Source organism: Gobio gobio (assembly GCF_949357685.1).
Source record: "Gobio gobio genome assembly, chromosome: 8".
Lineage (NCBI taxonomy): Eukaryota > Metazoa > Chordata > Actinopteri > Cypriniformes > Gobionidae > Gobio > Gobio gobio.
In genome coordinates this window covers 15,316,200-15,328,483 of record NC_137114.1, presented here as the reverse complement: position 1 = coordinate 15,328,483, position 12,284 = coordinate 15,316,200, and the positions used below count along the sequence as shown (strand labels likewise).

At 41.9% G+C, this 12,284-nt stretch overlaps 1 protein-coding gene across 5 annotated transcripts in view; it reads right to left on the bottom strand.

Annotated features, from left to right (window-relative positions):
- The window catches only part of ece2b (endothelin converting enzyme 2b), a 96,102-nt gene that overhangs the window by 27,626 nt on the left and 56,192 nt on the right, over window positions 1-12,284 (bottom strand). The gene's annotated exons all lie outside the window — the stretch shown is intronic.

The window sequence follows — 12,284 nt, the reverse complement described above, 5'->3', positions numbered from 1 at the left end:
CCACCTTTTTCCTGAGTAAATGATGTGCACAGCCATTGTATGCTGTCCTGTCCTGTTCTGGTTTCTATAGGAACCCATTGTTAAAAGAGGGTAAAAAGAGAGACTGTGTGTGTTTTGAGCACTAGCAAATCTGCAAAGAATGTCCGTATATAGTGTCGTATGCCTTGCATTTTAAGGCAAAGACTGACAAGAGAAAGCTGTGGTATCTGTCAGGAATTATTAAACAATGAAGCACACAAGACAGGAATAGCGAACTTTATCCATTTAGTTTATTCTTTCACTTCTGTCAGGACCACTATCATCAAATATGCTTGACATTTAGCGTACATTTTGGATTGGCTGTATGGTTCTGTTCTGGGCAAAAACTCCCCACTCGTATCCATGGTAGGGAGAGCAGGGAGTTTTTACCCAGAACAGAACCATACCGCCAATCCAAACTGTATGGTAAATGTCAATCATCCTTGACGATCACAGAGATAACCCCCCTATGGTAAACAGAACAGAACCAACATAATGTATAGCAGATATCATTAATGTCAATATTTTAATAAACAACATAATTCAAGAAATTTGTCTTCAAGGCGGAATCAGAAGGCCAAATCCTGACTGGACGACAGGAGGAGCTGGGGATGGAGGAGGGTAATTAGCTCCTGAGCAACGCAATTCCTGCTGATAATACTGATGGACCTTATATACTGTATGAATGCTGTAATAGGTGTCGTCCTCCTATAGGTAGACGTGAATAAGTTGAGAGTCACCCAATGCCAGCTTGACTGACGTGACCTGCCAAAACCGCTTGATTTCCATTCTCACACATTACGTCAGAATACAACACTTTTCAAAATAGAACTCAACAAAACAATTCACTTATAAACACAATATTTTCCCCTTTTTAAAAGAACATAATATTACATCAGAGTAATTTTACCTCTCTAGGCGTAGGTCTTTAGGTCTAGTGGGATGAGTGTGTGTGTAGTGAGCAGTGCTCTCAGCTGGAGTTGTTGATGTGCATTGAAATGCAGTGAGATGGAAAGCATTCCATGTCTTTCCATCACTAATGGTGAATTTAATTATTTGCGAGAGCAGATTACATACAAAGCCAATGAAAAGATGCGGATAGATGCCTCAATAGCATCTTCCGCGCAAGTAAATTTAATCGAGCGGAACATTTACATGAGGTGTTGTTGTCGCGCAAGCCATCTAGCCGGAAGCAGCTGTCATCCAGGCGCAGTTCCTGGAGAAGACGGTGAAATTCACGAGTTGTCTGGATGGTGCTGTGAACCCAGACATTCGCCGTTCGGCTTTCCAGTGTATTTGGGACTTCCACAACAGGTACAACAGTAGTTATCTCCAAGATGGTTGATGACGATAAAAATGGCAGAAAGAAATGTTGTTGTTGTTGATATGTGTGAAGACACTCATTTTTATTCGCACAAATGGCCCAAAAACAAGTAATCCGGTGAGTAATCTAGAGCGAGTAACGCAATGCAAATATTCACTTTGCTTTTGGTGTGCACACACCATAAGAACATATGTACTCACCACCAGTCTTTTGGCAACTGTGAGAAGATCGGTAAATTTTCGGTGTCCTTTAGGAATATGCAAGGGCTCCCGTACCCTCACTTTATACCCCTGCTGGAAACAAGGAGTTCGAGCACCTCGCTTAGCATCAGTGTACTTTTCATTTTAGTGTTGCAGCCATGTAACCCTTCGGCGAACAGTCATGTCACTAAAAGGGTGAAGTACCAGTTGCAGCATGTGGAATGGCACAGTACACCTGCAAGAAGTCAGTTACCATGGGTTTCCATGGCTGATGTTGCTGGATGGCCATTTGGACAGTGTGTATGAGCACACGGTTGAATCTCTTTACAGCACCATTAGCTGCAGGGTAGCAGAGAAAGGAACGATGGTGACGACAATTCCTTCCTTCCTGAAAAGCAGTGAAAGCAGCAGATGTAAACTGAACACTATTATCAGTAACTATGCTCAATGGATTTCCTTGCCGACGGATGACGGATGACTGATGACAGATACAAAACCCCAGAATCTGTAGTGACAGTGTGAGCAAAGGAGACCTCAGGCCATTTGCTGCAATAATCCGTTAATGTTATAGCAAACCTGCAGTTAGATGCAGCAGTGTCAATTTGCCTGACTATATCCACAGACACTTTCTGCCATGGTCCATCAGGCAGCGGCACCGGCTAGAGAGGAGCAGGTGGTGACTTGACAGTTTTGTCATTGAGCCGACACACGTGGCTGGAACGGACAGTATCATGAACCTGAGCATCCATCTCTGGCCACCAATAGAGAGACGTTGTTTGGTCCTCACCTCTCCCTGATGTCCTTTGTGGGCTATGGAGACCAGCACAGATCGAAGAGCAGCAGGTGCAATCATCCGTGAGCCTCGAAAGATGAAGTTGCCCTTGACAGACAGTTCCAGCCGCAGTTTATAGTACAGCAACTTTCCGGTCTCTTGGGTGAAGGAGGTCAACAATTAGAAATCTGTGTACGAAGTGCGGTTAGAACAGGAGCACAGGCAGCAAAAAAGAGAATTACAGGCAGATAGAAAAGCAACAAACTCCTCATCAACATCATCAACAGGAGCTAAAGCAACAGCATTATCTGCAGGAGAAGCAGATAAGGGCAAATGTGATCGATAATCAGCAGGAGGATTTTGAATCGCCTGTACACTTGATTCATCAGGAAGAAGATCCTCCGCTGAAACAGTACGACCTAAGAACAGCAGACTGGTTTGGCGAAAGCAACACTTGTCTTTATTGAGCTGCAATCCAGCAGCTTCTAGTCAGTGTAAGACCGCTTGAAGTGCTTTGTCATGCATATACACATCACGTCCATGGATGATAATGTCCAGGTAATTTTCAACCCCTGACAAGCCAGTCAGAATGATGGTCATCATCTTCTAAAATGCCACAGGCGCTGAAGCAATATGTAAGGACTACGACAAAAAGTCGTAACGTAAAGTAATAACGACTGAAATAACGACATGCAGGGGCACTTGGTAGAGTAAGCATTAGTCAGGCCAATGGAAGAGAAAACAGTAGAACCCTTTAGAGCAGAGAGTGTTCATCCATGTGTGGCAATGGAAAAGAGTCCACGATCACTGCTTTATTTGGCTCTCTGAGGTCAACACACATCCTAATTTTACCTCTCTTTTTTGCGTAACAATTGGCCATCAATGTGTTCTATCACCCCAGCTGCTTGCAAGCGAGTTATTTCCTCTGACAGAGAGATGGCGAAGTCTGTGGTACACAGGTGTGACGGTTTCATCCAGCTTTACGCAGTTTATAAAGTTTTGAGCACATCCAAACTCAGTTGACTCAGCAACAGTGCACTGAAAGACTAGCACAGGAGAAGCAGGCACAGGAAGGCATTAGGACTTGATTGTTTTCAATCCTCACATACAGTGCAGACAGTAGGTCCCTCCCCATTAATTTGTCCACAATGAAGAATGTAGCAGGAACTGAGTGGCTATGTAGGGTAACGTTCGCTGACAAACATACAACCACCAGAATTTGGGCTTTTGAATTCGTCAAAAGCCTGGCTGTGGGATGCAGCAGCACAACGTTACTGAAATGGCATGCATAAATACTGCAGGGGCAGGATAGATACGGAAGAACCAGTGTCAACCACCAAATCCACCACACGTCTGTGAGTCAGAAGTAAATACTGCTGGGAATACGAGCTGAACATTGTGTACAGTAGAGTAACTTCTGGTAACCTTTCGTGTATTTGATTGCCCTGATTGGCAGAATTTACCCTTCCAGCATTTTGCAGTTGCAGCCATTAGCTAAGTGTGCCTTCAATCCCGTGCCATGTTTCCCCATTGTTCTGCATTTTACTGTGTGCTGCACTGCTTGTACGGGGCGGCAACTTGACGAGAATTTGAAATGGATTGATCGGCAGCAGATTCAATCTGGCTTGATATTGTAACAGCTCTGTCCAGTGTGAGATCAGTTTCTAGTATTCGTGGACTAAGCACATTGTCTACTAACTGTTCGCAAAACATTTCGTCAGTACTGGCACCAAACTCACATAAAACAACAAGCTCTTGCAAAGCAAAAACGTACTGTATAACTGTATCGTGAGGCACCTGACAGCATTTACGGAAGGCTACTTTTGTCACGAAGTAGGCTTTCAATGCATCCTTAATGTACCAGTGTTAGACAATGAGTAGAAAAGCATTGTGATGGCACTATGAAACCATGTGCTTTTTTAAACCATTTTCGAAGGTTTACCATAACATTATCAGCCCATTTGGGCGAGACTTCCGCGTTCAGAAAATAGCTTTTCAGACATAGTAAATTCACTCGGTAGCTCACCTGATACAGCATTAATCTGGTACAAGTCCTGTGATGCACAAGTCACGCCTCAAGTAATTGTAGAAACAAGCTAAAATGGCATAGTTTATTCAGCAAATGCATTTTTCTTTAACGTTTGCTTTTGTTAACACTATTGGTTAGGTTTTGGGCAGGTAAAATGCTATGTGAAAACACGATTTGAACACCCATTGAACTTCAACCAACATAATAAAATGTTGCCAGAATCACATTCATTTGTTTTGGATGAAATGTAACATTCTTTTTGAGAAAACCACTGGAGATTTCAATGTGTCCAATGTGTTTTCATTTGATGTCAAAAATATTATAAAGACTTGAGGATGTGCACATTTGATTGGGACAGTAAGCATCCACCTATCAACCACCCAGAACAGTATTACTCTTTAGTGGTGTTGTCAAAAGTACAGACCGCGATACCAAGTCAGTACTTTAAATGTGACGCTTTGAGCGCTGTTGAGCTGGAATCATAAACACCTCTGACTGCACATTGTGGTCACGCGCTCATCAAATATGTCTGAAATTGGCTACAATGACCAGCGCTTCAAAAACATGTTGTAAATATACATCAATGACGCTTTTCACAGAGCGCTTTCACAGATACACATAGTAGTGTTTGAATGCAGACGCCTTTCAGCCTACCGGTCCGCTGGTCGACGCCTGCTTGTGCTTTCAGATGCTCTTGCTCCCGCTTTCAAAACACTTTCAAACACTTTCATGTGCTTTCAAATGCTCCTGTGCGTTGATCATTGTAGCCAATCAGCTTTTGATATAGCTTTTGACATAGCCAAGCCAACACATCCGATGAGTGCGTGAACACAATGGCCAGTCAGAGGTGTTTATGATTCCAGCTCAACAGTGTTCAAAGCGTCACATTTATAAAATGTCAGTACCGACTTAGTATCGTGGTCGGTACTTTTGACAACACTACTCTTTAGTAGAGTCAATGAAAAATACGAATGTCACAGATAAAGAAAAGAAAAAATCTGTACAAATGGAGATTAAAACACTATGTTCCCAAATGGACTTGTTGGATTCATGTTGGTTTCAAATGGTTTTTCAAACCTTTCAAACTATTTTTAATAAGTTTAAATTTAACGACTAAGGGCCAGATTTACTAAACAGGGCAAATTAGAGTGAGAGGAGATCACAATTCCAAAAAAGCATTGAAGGGAGTGAAAAGTTCAGCGTGTGATCTACTGACGATATGCTTTTTTTGGGCGGTAAATAATGGCGCAAACACCAGTAAATTGACGAGCGCAAACGTTTTTAAACCTTACATGATTCATTTAAATACTCTCCTATAAATGTTGCGTCTGAAAGGGAAACTACAAAATCAATATGCAATAAGGTCAGAAGCAAAAATAACCCTGTCCATGCCTTTTTGTTGCTTCACTTCTTATATTCATCAAATTTAAGATGTGTAATTGTATTTATGCCTTCCACTTTTAATGAATTGTACAAAAAAGAACAGATCTGGATCAAAACTGTTAAAAAGAAGTAGCTAATATAATGTTGCAATTTCATTTTGTGTTTCTAGTGGCACATAAATTATCCACTTTATCTTTAAACATCTCAACCAAACCAGGAACACACAGGGGTGTGAACAAACAAACGAAGGCACACAAATGATGAGTCGCAAACATACATGCAACCACCCACTCCTGAGCACACAATTATGCTTGTCAGCGTGATCTTTGATTGGTGCTTTTAGTTGTTGTCATGGTAATACACCTCACACTTCTTTGGAGGAGGAATAATTCACTCTGTTCTTTGTGTTTTTATACACATCTGTGTTGTGCGAAAGAGAGATGCCGTAATTTATCTAAAACATGATCGTTCAAGCAAACAATCCTTAAACCACCTCTTACAGGAGTTTCACATTCCCCTCTACTCTTGCTCATTTTTCTTCTCTGTAGTATTTTCTCCGCCTAACAGTGCAATTACATTAAGAAACAGGAGGCAGGAATATTCAAGTAATAAATTCTCAGGGGAACAGTGGCAGTCCAATTACTGGTCAGCAGGTCTAGTCTAGAGAGAGGACACACGGTGAGAAAAGAATGGGCTTTGGCATGACTCGCTGCTTGTCTAGCAGAATTCAGAGCTGATCTCATTCCATTTACAGATTTTGCTTTTGTTTGTTTGTGTTTGCTGGGCAAAAGGTGCCCATTATGCAGGCACATTGGCACAAAGCGCTCATTTGTCTTTCTCAGAGTTGTTCTGTGTGAGGGCAAAGCGCACACTTACAAACACATAATCTGACATCACGACTCTCTGCTTTTGTTTTTGTTGAAAATATTTCCTCTCAAATTGGTGTACCATTTATCTTTTTCCTTCTTTCTTTTTTAGTCACTCAACTACTGAGTAAATATCTGCGGTAAATACTACTGCAGTGTAGCAGAACCTCATGGTTGACACATTTCTCCCTTTACACAGTACAACACCCAGTCCATATTTTAATATGCAGATATTATTGCAACATAATAAAATAATACATATCTGCAAAAACAACACGATAATGCATATCATAATAAAATATTTATTTTATTGTTACATTTCAAATTATACTTTAATATAAAATAATTTATGCAAAAGCCCTGGAGTGTAAACAAGAATTTATTTTATGACTTGGGCAAGTAACCACCCCCTAACACCATAATAACACCCCACAAATCAATCAAAACACCTTATCAAACCACCAAGCAATGTGAAACCATCCCCTAACAACACCCTGGAAACCACCCAGAACATCCTGGTAACCACCTAGCAATGCTCTGGCAACCAACCTTGAACACCCGAGCAACACCCTAGAAATACCCTGGCAACACCTTGGCAACCCCCTAAACACCCTAGTAACCACCTAACAACAACCTGCATCAACCCAGAACACCATGGCAACCACCTAGCCTAGTTGCTCTAGCAATAAACCTTGAACATCCAAGCGACAACTTAGAAATAAGCCAAAGCAACACCTTGGAAACCAACTAAACACCATGGAAACCACCTAGCAATGCTCTGGCAACCAACCTTGAACACCCGAGCAACAACCTAGAAATACCCTGGCAACACCTTGGCAACCACCTAAACACCATAGTAACCACCTAACAACAACCTGCAACAACCAGAACACCCTAGCAAACACCCAGAAACAACCCAGAACACCATGGCAACCACCTAGCAATGCCCTGGTAACCACCTAGCCTAGTTGCTCTGGCAATAAACCTTGAACACCCGAGCGACAACCTAGAAATACGCCAAAGCAACACCTTGGCAACCAACTAAACACCATATTAACCACCTAACAACAACCTGCAACAACCCAGAACACCGTGGAGACCACCTAGCAATGCTCTGGCAACCAACCTTGAACACCTGAGCAACAACCCAGAACACCATGGCAATCACCTAGCAATGCCCTGGTAACCACCTAGCCTAGATGCTCTGACAATAAACATTGAATACCTGAGCAACAACTTAGAAATATCCTGTCAACACCTTGGTAACCACCTAAAAACCCTATTAACCACCTAACAACAACCTGCAATAACCCAGAACCCAATGGAAACCACCTAGCAATGCTCTGGCAACCAACCTTGAACACCCAAGCAACAACCTAGAAATACCCTGTCAACACCTTGGCAACCACCTAAACACCCTAGTAACCACCTAACAACAACCTGTCCTAAAACAACCAGAACACCCTAGCAAACATCCAGCAACAACCCAGAACACCATGGCAACCACCTATCAATGCCCTGGTAACCACCTAGCCTAGTTGCTCTGGCAATAAACCTTGAACACCCAAGCAACAACCTAGAAATACCCTGAAAACACCATGGCAACCACCTAAACACCTTGGTAACCACCTAACAACAACCTGCAACAACCCAGAACACCATGGCAATCACCTAGCAATGCCCTAGCTACACCATGGCATGATTATTTACCATTTTGGTAAACCAGCCCTGAAGTGTAATGTATTGTATTGTAGCCCACATTCCTATTGGGGCCATAATAAAATCCATTGTTACCCCTTTTCCACCAGAATGAACTGTTAGTTCAGAGCTAGTGCTAGTTCCGGTTTGGAGTTGGTTCGACTGACGAGCCTGGTAAGAACCGGTTTGCTTTTCCATGGACTAGAGAGCCAACACAGAGCCAGGTCTTGCATCACCGCATACGTCTCATCTTTCTCAGCAATGCTAGCGAAGCAGCAGCAAACACAAACACACCAGGCTTGTTCGAGATGCATAGCCTACTATTGATGCTCATGGCTTTGTGATCCTACATCGGCATCCAAACACGGCGAATCCAACGCGTTTGTGCAGCTCACTGTAATTTGTATAGACCGAGATTACAATCAAGCTGCTATTAGCTCGATTAGCTGCTATTTTTAAAAATGACGGTCACAAGTTTTGTTAATCTTGTATGTCCGGTAATCCAGCCCCCCGCAAGCGGTTCTTACTTCTAGACCAGCAATGTTTTATTGCTACTTAAGAACCGCTTTTCCTGGTTCAGAGCTGGTGCTTTGGGTGTCGAAAGACAAAGAACCGATTTAAAACTAGGCTCTGGCTCTGAACCAGCACTCAAACTGCCTTAGTGGAAAAGGGGTATGTGAGCACCTTTTATCCCACCACTCCTCACTCCCTCCCTCCCTCACTCACTCTCTCTCTCTCTCTCTCTCTGCAGGGGGCTGCACCAGTTCTCTGACACAGGTCATTAGGGAATACTCGTCATTTACTGTTCACTGGAGCATTGTGTTCACTTCAGCATGCTGAGGTATTCACTCACACACATCCCAAAGAACTACAAAAAATGTATCACATATCTAGTAATTTGAGATAAAAAATATGTTCATGTAAGGTGAGTGTTATTAAATGTGCAGAAGGGTGAGAGAACAGCGTCATGTGATTGGATGGAGCTGGCTGTGGGGGTGATGCAACATGCAGAGTCAATGTGATGGAGTGTCATCAGAGCAAAACGGCTGCAGGGACCCCAGTGTGAGAGCGCATTCATTAGACAGAGAGAGAGCGTGATCAAAGTCAGTGCATTACAAGAGCTTATTAAAATAAAACAGGCAGAGTCAAATAGACCAACAATTAGAGAGAGAGGGATGGAGGAGCAATGCGTTTAAACACAAAAGAGACTACATTAGCATTTCCTGTACAGAACTCTAGAGCTTGCAAGGCAGCAAATAAGTAAACCTGTGCATTCAATAAATAGTTTTGTGAAAAATGAAAAGTTGCATTCAGATCTACTTAGTGGGAATGAGAGGGAGAGAGAGATTGATGAGACTCCTCAATTATGGTTGACTTTCCATTAGTGTTGTTTGCTAAGGCACACATCAATACTGCTATTTATCTTACTTAAAGCCGGGTGCACACTGTACGATTTATAATATTCCTATACAACTGTTGCTTGTCAGACTGTACGAACATGATGAACCCGCTGTAAGCCATGTCACAATGTAAGATCTCAGTTGTCATTTATGTCAGACTGTACGTACGGCAGTCAAGACGCGCTAAAAACGGACGCATTCAAGAAGACCAGTCTGGAGTTTTACATAATCAGTTCATAACACGTTTGGTTACGGATACTCCACCACTGAATAAAAAATAAAAAGGTAATTCTGACTTTTTGTCTCACAATTCTGACTTTGTAGCTTGCAATTGCAAGTTTATATCTCGAAAAAAAGTCTGAATTGTGAGATAAAAAGTTGCACAAATTATCTTTAAAAAAACCAAGCTTCCATATTCGGTGAATGTGAGCTGCATTATATGCGGAATTGAAATGGTGACTAGCAAACAAAATCAATCTCTAGCGTTCATTTTGATCATGGCTTGTCTTGAAAAGAAAATTTTGAAAGACGATACAATATGACGATATGTGTGAAGCAAGCGGTGGTTTGTTGTTGTCTAAGTAATTGTATCATCATGTTCTAAGCCCCCTTTAGAGTTAGTTACATTTGTACAAAACAGCATGTAATGAATGCTAAGCCTACATAAAATCACATGGCTTAAGGAGAGGTGCTATTACTTTTCTAAAGGCAGCCACACACTTAAAGATAATCGGGACCATTTTGGGTCCAATTCTCCCCTTCCAACAATCCTAGGTAAAGATTATCTTGATGGTTCTATAGATTATCTTATCAGATTTTCCTGTGGTGTGATGTGTGTTAAGAGTGATTGAATCTGCTGGGAAAAACAACGGGCCGCACCGATCTCAAATCGTATATTTAACAAAAATTTCGAATATTTACGATCAGAACAGAAATCCTGTTGTGTGGGGGGACCCCCGAGGACAAACATGCACACACTCGGTCAATTTGAATGAAACGATACCAAATCAGAAAGCAAACTGCCAATCCAATTTTATTTTATTTCCGCCCCCGCAATTTTTCGGTAAAAAAAATCTATTACCACCATTTCTTCTTGCCTTTCACCTGCCATGTTTGTTTACTCTAAAGTCACGTTTGACCGTGAGAGATTTTGCGAGATTTCTCATGTTGTGACTTTGGATGTTTGTGAATTAAATTTGTTAGTGTGTCTTAGTTACATCGCGGCTCTCCACACACTATAGGAACAAAACTGTTAAAGGTGTCATGAACTGGCTTTTATATTTTTGTATACTGTTGTCTGGGGTCAACTTATGACGTTCGCGTGGTTTTTACATTCAAAAACATTATAATGAATAAGTAATAGGCTATTTTCTGCCATGGTTTTGAGGCTCTCTGAAAAATGCTCGGTTTTGATGGGCGTGCCGCACTGAAGACTTGGAAGTAAACGCCCACAGCTAGAATTGGATAAGATTTGCATATTTAATGAGCTTCAGCTCCCTCAGTACATGTGGGGATTGTTTTGAAAGCGTCTGGGGAAACGCTCACAGGACTCGCAAAATGTCTTTATCAAACAAACACAATGATTCATCTCTCATCCACCCGCGATTGATTGGAATGTTATTTCTGTATTACTTGGCCGGCCCGATCATCAGTGAATATAACCGTGACCCCTACTGGGCCGTGCACACACACATGCGCGCAAGAAAGGATGCACGATGAACTTTTATATATCAAAGGCTCAAGGGAAAGTTGATTTCTCAATTCATCACCCCTTTAAATCTGTGACTTTTTATTATCATTTTTGTGGTCTCTTATTTTTTGAAAATCTGATAAGATTTTTTTAAATATTTTAGTGTGTGCCAGCCATAAGAAATCAGACCTATGTTTTTGCCTGGTGGTCAATAAACAGGTGATAAAATCCCTCAGACTTACTTCAAAAGGAAGGACTCCAGTAGGTAGGCTCTTTTGATCCTTTAAATAACCACAATAACCTAGCAACCATCTATAAACACCACTCAGAACAACCTAGCAAAACACTTGCAGTACCAGACAACTACTGAAAATATTCTAGCAACTATTTAGCAACGCCCTGGCAACCATCCAAAAAAAAAAAAAACAGCAGGGCGACCACTTAGGAACACCCTGGCAATCATTGTGAACTGTGTTGCAACCACCTAGCAGCACCTTAGCAACCACCCCCAAGCACCCTAGCAAATGATCTAGCATTTCTCCGGCACCCACCCAAAACAACCTAGCAAACAACTTGCAGCGTCCTGATAACTAGTCAGAAAGTCCTAGCAACCACCAAGTACAGTATAGAAACCACTTAGCAACAATCCAACAACCATCTATATCTGCATAGTAACTGCATGAAATACAATGGCAACCACCCAAAACAACGCAAACCATTTACAGTGCCCTGACAACTACTCAGAATATCCTAACAACCTTTTAGCAACACTTTGGCAACTATCAAGAACAGCATAGCAACCAATTAGCAACACCCTTCCAATCAACAAGAACTGTGTACTGCAGCACCCTGGAAATTACCCAGAACACCCTAGCAAATGTCCAATTAACACCCTAGCAACCAC